The sequence below is a fragment of the Ostrea edulis genome, chromosome 4, assembly GCF_947568905.1.
Source record: "Ostrea edulis chromosome 4, xbOstEdul1.1, whole genome shotgun sequence".
Taxonomy (NCBI): domain Eukaryota; kingdom Metazoa; phylum Mollusca; class Bivalvia; order Ostreida; family Ostreidae; genus Ostrea; species Ostrea edulis.
In genome coordinates, this window is record NC_079167.1 from 79,178,422 (window position 1) to 79,185,188 (window position 6,767).

Here is a 6,767-nt window from a genome sequence, read left to right on the forward strand (position 1 = left end):
TTTATGTTACAGTCATGACAACGTAACAAAAATGAAAATATTTAGTCAAAACAACTCATTTGACTTACTTGTACTGAAGTTATTTTTCTTTAAATTCTAACAGATTATTATTGCAAATAAACGGAAAAATCATAATCTAAACGCTAACATTTTTAAATGAGTATACATACTTACATCTAGCACACACTGACAACTTACTCGTAATGATTAACTTATAAAAAATGTACATTTTAGTCCGTTCCATAGCCTACATCATATTTATTGCCTATTCATCTAATGAAAATATACATATATACCTTTTTTTTTATTCATGCATGCGAGACACTCAAATGTAAACAAAACTTTATTCTTCTAGATTATATAGTGCATGTACGTGAAAAAGATAGAAAAAAAACCCCACAAATCCCGTGCGCTTTAGCCATTTTTCACACACATATACTTCGGCTGAATGCGGACATATATGTGAAAAAGATAGAGAGAAAAAAAAAAACCCACAAATTCTGTGCGCATTATACCACCTTCAAACTCACGGATTTTTCTTACGAGTCCTTACGGATCTCCGACTCGTAGTCAATCACAACCATTCGTAAATCACTCGTCGGTCTCCATGTCTAAATCGTAACATTCCGTGTACTTTTATGGATTTGTGGAATACGTAAGAATCCGTAAGAAAAATCTGTGAATGTTATACTACATTATTGTTAATAATGGCATTTATGTAATTTGTGATATGCGAACCCATTCTCTATCGACATTGTATATGTAATTTTGTAACAGTCTGTATTTAAGGTCATTTTGTGTTTTTAACCACTTCAAGTTTCTGATGTATTGTCCAATCATATGGTAAGGTCATATCACGTGATGTTTAGATAGCGTCAGTTCTGAAATTAATTTGTTACAAGGAGGAATTTAGAAGTTTTAGCGATTTATCCTGTTTTACGATAAGTGCGGTGTCAAGAGAAATAAAGGAAACAATCACTAAAGGCCTAAAAGACGTTTTTACAAAGTCTGATTTGGAGACAAAAAGTAAGTTCAACTTGTTTTATCGCGTATTCCCAGGACAAGGCAGGCTCCGCGCCGTCCAATCTGAGAAGATGGCGATGGAAGTTTATGTTATCGGTCACTCATATATCCGTCGTTTAAAGGAATTTACCTACACATCGGCTGAGATGTATAACTTAAAACTTGATTGCAACTTGTTTAATGTGAATTTCATAACACGAGGAGTTCTAACCTTTCCACGGCTATCTCGGTGCCCGGAATGTTTAAACTTTAACCATCCTCCCGGACTGTGCTTCGTTCAAATGGGTGGAAATGACTTATGCCAAACACATCCAGAAAAAGTGTGCGCAGACATTATCTCCTATGCTCAATATCTGAAAGAGGGGGTAGGTGTGCGATCAGTTATAATAGGCCAGTTGCTACGACGAACAACCCTGGGCATCACGTCCCTCCTACAACGATGACGTAATAACAGTAAACAGCTTGCTGCGGACTGAAATTGCGAAGCTTGAAGGAATCCACTTCTGGTCGCACCGTGGTTTTTGGGCGGACCTGACCTACCTGGGAAGAGATGGAGTGCACATTGACGCCACATCATCGCACATGAAAAAATATATGCACAGTGTTAGGATAGCTGTCCTTCAGCACTCCAGATAAGCATGACACTTTATTACGTTTTCTGTTTTGTTTTGAAAATTTTTTGCATACTTGTAACTCATTGCCTCATCTTGGCAAATCGTGCAGAGTGTACGAAAACTGGCAAGTTGCTTTATTATCATTTGAACATGTCTGGTTGTATTTATCCTGAGATGATTAAATACAGTAAGGACTTGATAACCCTTATTTCTGACATAGTTATGTTATAGCAACCAGTTATCACATGCAATTTAGTGGGTTACTAATATATAAGAAATTGTGCAGTAGTCATATAATATTGCATTTTTTATTTTTATTTTTCATACATAGAGTAGTGCGCCTCTTAAGTCGCACACAAATTTGGTGTTTATTTCTTCACACACTGAGTAGGGTGTTTATTTGTCACCATGATCATGCAGAATAGTCAGATCGCTTTTATTCACACGCAGAATAGTGTGCTTCTTTCTTATACAGAGTAGTGTACTTCTTATTCACACGTAGAGTAGTGTGTTTTGTTAGTCACATGCAGAGTAGTGTGTTTGTTAGTCACACGCAGATTAGTGTATTTGTTATTCACACGCAGAGTAGTGTGTTGTTAGTCACACGCAGAGTAGTGTGCTTTTTATTCACACGCAGAGTAGTGTGTTAGTCACACGCAGAGTAGTGTGCTTTTTATTCACACGCAGAGTAGTGTGTTGTTAGTCACACGCAGAGTAGTGTGCTTTTTATTCACACGCAGAGTAGTGTGTTGTTAGTCACACGCAGAGTAGTGTGCTTTTTATTCACACGCAGAGTAGTGTTTGTTAGCCACAAGCTGAATAGTGTGTTTGTTAGTCACACGCAGAGTAGTGTTTGTTAGTCACACGCAGAGTAGTGTGTTTGTTAGTCACACGCAGAGTAGTGTTTGTTAGTCACACGCAGAGTAGTGTGTTTGTTAGTCACACGCAGAGTAGTGTGTTTGTTAGTCACACGCAGAGTAGTGTTTGTTAGCCACGAGCTGAATAGTGTGCTTCGGACTCACACGCAGAGTAGTATTTTTCTCTCTCATGCAGAGCAATGTGTTTTTCTGAATAAATTGTCTGATTCCTTATTCACAGTCAACGTTCAGTGTTTCTTCGACATACTCTGAGTCGTATTTTTGGTCGAAAATCACCTTGAGAATTATAGGCATTTTCTAGCAGGCCTGTAAGTTTTAGCAAGATGCACTCCTCAGTTGATTAGTCGATTGTCTTGGTACATGTATGTTAAAGGTTTTATACATGATGATACCTTTAAATACTGTGTGAAAATAGCATAAAATGGGCACCATCATGATGTTGCCATAAGTGATGTACTAGAATTGTACAAGGCTCAGAAAATATATCATTGTATTGATTCATGTTATGATACAGTTCGATGTCTTGTAGGCACAAAACATGACCCGACGCAAGAGAGGACCAGTCTCAATGGGCACTGAGCTTGAAGACCAGCCTAGTACATCAAAGAGGTCTGGGACAAGTTCCAAGCGTCCAAAAACGGTTGCTACTGAGAGCATCGATTATGCAAAACTCGCAAAAGAAATATGTAAAATACAACAGGCATCCTCCTTGTCGTCCTTGTTGGAGGAGTCGGCACTTCCTTTATCCAGAGACAGTGAGCCTTTTGTGCAACAATCACAGGAAAAAGACCAGTCTAATCCTCAGCCCCAATACTTAGACCAAACAGAGTCTCAGGCGCCAAACCAGCCATTTCCTTCTTGGCAAGCGGTCAATGACTCACAGAATACATTAGCAACAGTAGTATCCCAATTGTTGCGTGCTAGTACAGGTGAGCCAGTAGGCACAAGTTCCATGAACACAAATAATATAATTTCTGTAACAGAGGGGATTCCTCTTGGTGCGACAGTGTCTCCCAAAATAAAATAAAAAATTTGGGCTAATGAATTCTTGGATCTAAGAATACTACTGTCTCATCAGGAGGAAGACCATCTTACGCTGTCCATTTCTCCGGGGGTTATTATTGTACAGCATACAATGAAGGCAAAAACCCCAATGGCAATCAATCAATGGACTGATGCCTTCTTGATTTTCACGATTATCAGAATTCAAAAGGACTCATCAGAGGCCCCCCACCTGTTAAAATACATGAGCCTCATTAGAGAAATGCATAGGCTCTATGGTGATGCAGCATGGAGGACCTATGATGAGTCCTTTAGAAAATTAAAGGAATCAGTGGACCTTGCATGGCAAAAACCGGTGGAAGAACTAAGAGGAAAATGTATTGCGCTGTCCCTAAAACCCAATCATTCTGGGCAGCCCTTTCGTAGCAAGCAAGCGGGAAGAGTCCGCTTTTTCTTCGCATTCAACCAAGGAGAAACATGCAAAAACACCCCATGCCAGTTCTCCCACACCTGTCAGTCATGTAGGGGCCAGTACCCCAAATATAAATGTACCTCTACATCTCACATTGTATACCGATGCTGCTGGGTCCATGGGGTTTGCTGCCATTTTAGGGTCCCATTGGTTTGTATCCCATTGGCAAGACAATATGAAGGAATATCAAATTGCAATTAAGGAACTTTTCCCAATAGTGTTGGCTATTGAAATATGGGGCAATGAGATGAAAAATAAAAGGGTACTTTTTATGTCTGACAACTTGGCGGTAGTTCAAGTTATTAATAAGCAAACCTCCAGAGAAAAAATCCTTATGAAATTGGTGAACCAGTCACGTATGCATTTGTAACCAAAAACTTGCAGAACACAATCCGCTTAATTGGCCTCAACCCAGCTCTATATAAAGGCCATAGTTTCAGAATAGGGGCAGCTACACATGCAGTACATTTAGGGTATTCTGAAAACTGTATTCAGAAGATGGGCAGATGGAAATCTGATGCTGTTTGTAGATATATACGTTTGCCCAGCTTTACAATTTGAATTCACTTATCCCCATATTTAATATAGCTAGCCTTCTCAATGTTGTCAAGTCAGATGCACCATATACTAATGCTTGACACATATCTAATGCTATATCACTTCTAGTCCCTTGTTGCAGAATAATAAAACTCACAGGTCAGAAGTCAACTGCTGTGGTTTTTTTTTCTTTTTCTAGTCAATAGTAATTGAGTAACACAGGTCAGGAGTTAACTGCTGTGTACTTTCTAGTCCCTCTTGCAATTCAACCAAAACACAGGTCAGAAGTTAACTGCTGTGTATATTCTAGTCTCCTTCCTGAAAATCTCAGCACACAGGTCAGAAGTCAACTGCTGTGTGAATTATTCCTCACTCCTGAATCTTATGTACATAACTTACGGTTAGGTGCCATGTCACAAGCCTTTAGGCTTCTTTACATATATTTGAGTTAGTTCTCAACATTATTGATGGTGGTGTATGGTAGCTTTTCCATATTGATGTGCCTACTGGTTCCTTATCTTTCAGGGTTGTGATGTTGATGTATTATACTAGGTAGCTACCTCTCTGTGTGGGGGTTGCAAACATGCTGTTTGCTTCTTGTGGCTGATGTTTTTTGTTTTGTATATATTATTCGATGATTTTTGGATATTTTATATTGTCAAGTTTTTAATTTTACTTGTATAACAGGGGAGATCACTTTATCATATTCAGGGATTTTTATAGAAGCAACTTGTGCTGTCAGTATTGTCTAGATCTCCCCTTAGCTGTTTTTGTTATCATTATATAGAATGATAATATTTGTTAATTGTCATCTAATAAATGACAATATTTCACACAGTACCGGTGTTATGTTATGTTGTTGTTCCATCATTATATGGAACTCTGCCAGAGCACCAATATTACATAATACTACATTATTGTAAATAATGGCATTTATGTAATTTGTGATATGCGAACCCATTCTCTATCTACATTGTATATGTAATTTTGTAACAGTCTGTAGTTAAGGTCATTTTGTGTTTTTAACCAGTTCAAGTTTCTGATGTATTGTCCAATCATATGGTAAGGTCATATCACGTGATGTTTAGATAGCGTCAGTTCTGAAATTATTTTTTTACAAGGAGGAATTTAGAAGTTTTACCCACCCTCCTTCCCCTTCCTTCACCTATCTAATTTTATGCAGCTAATTTTTTTTGGCTGATGTTTTTTGTTTTGTATATATTATTCGATGATTTTTGGATATTTTATTTTGTCAAGTTTTTAATTTTACTTGTATAACAGGGGAGCTGATGTTTTTTGTTTTGTTTATATTATTCGATGATTTTTGGATATTTTATTTTGTCAAGTTTTTGATTTTACTTTTATAACAGGGGAGATCACTTTATCATATTCAGGGATTTTTATAGAAGCAACTTGCGCTGTCAGTATTGTCTAGATCTCCCATTAGCTGTTTTTGTTATCATTATATAGAATGATAATATTTGTTAATTGGCATCTAATAAATGACAATATTTCACACTAATATTATTTTTTGTACAACTATGGGGTAACTAACTGAAAATGACCCACAATAACTCAGAAAGATTTAACAGAGATCAGCAGATGAATTCACTGGTAATACAGCTGTAAAACAGTACTGGTCGACTAGGTTCTAAAGATGAAAGGCGAAGATAACGAACAGTGATCTGAAAAGGTACATGTATAAACGATCATAACCTTCGATATGAAATTAAAGTCACAGTTGTCACTAAATATTGATGATCTCGCGAGTAAAACCGTCACTACAGTGTACAAACCTTCCAAGGAAAACACGTCACGTGGAAGTCGATTTGGTGACATGATATTCCAAGTTTAATTTTTGACTTTTTCAACGTAAAGGTTATTTAAGTTCAGAGAAATCAAAGAATATTTGAAATTCAGAGTTGTAAATATCTCTAAACGTTAATTACATTTTGAATAAAACAGAATGAATCTCTTGTGTATCCTGTTAGCCAAAACTGTCAACGGTATGATTAATAAAAGCATATAGTATACTGGGTTTACTTATACAGGTATGTATGCTAAAAATAACATATCATGTCAATTAGATGAAAATTGTATTTAGTAATGTACTGTTGGTACACCCGACTGAGTGTGAGTAATTCCACACGATATTTCATTTGTATGGATTCAAGTGGTAAGTCGACGAGGTAAATATGTAACTTCTACATTTGTATAATACTGTATGACAAACGGGATGAT

General features: G+C 37.1%; 1 pseudogene; it reads left to right on the forward strand.

Annotated features, from left to right (window-relative positions):
* The first annotated feature begins 709 nt into the window (after positions 1–709).
* Positions 710–6,349, forward strand: LOC130054332 (uncharacterized; annotated as a pseudogene).
* The last annotated feature ends 418 nt before the right edge of the window (positions 6,350–6,767 follow it).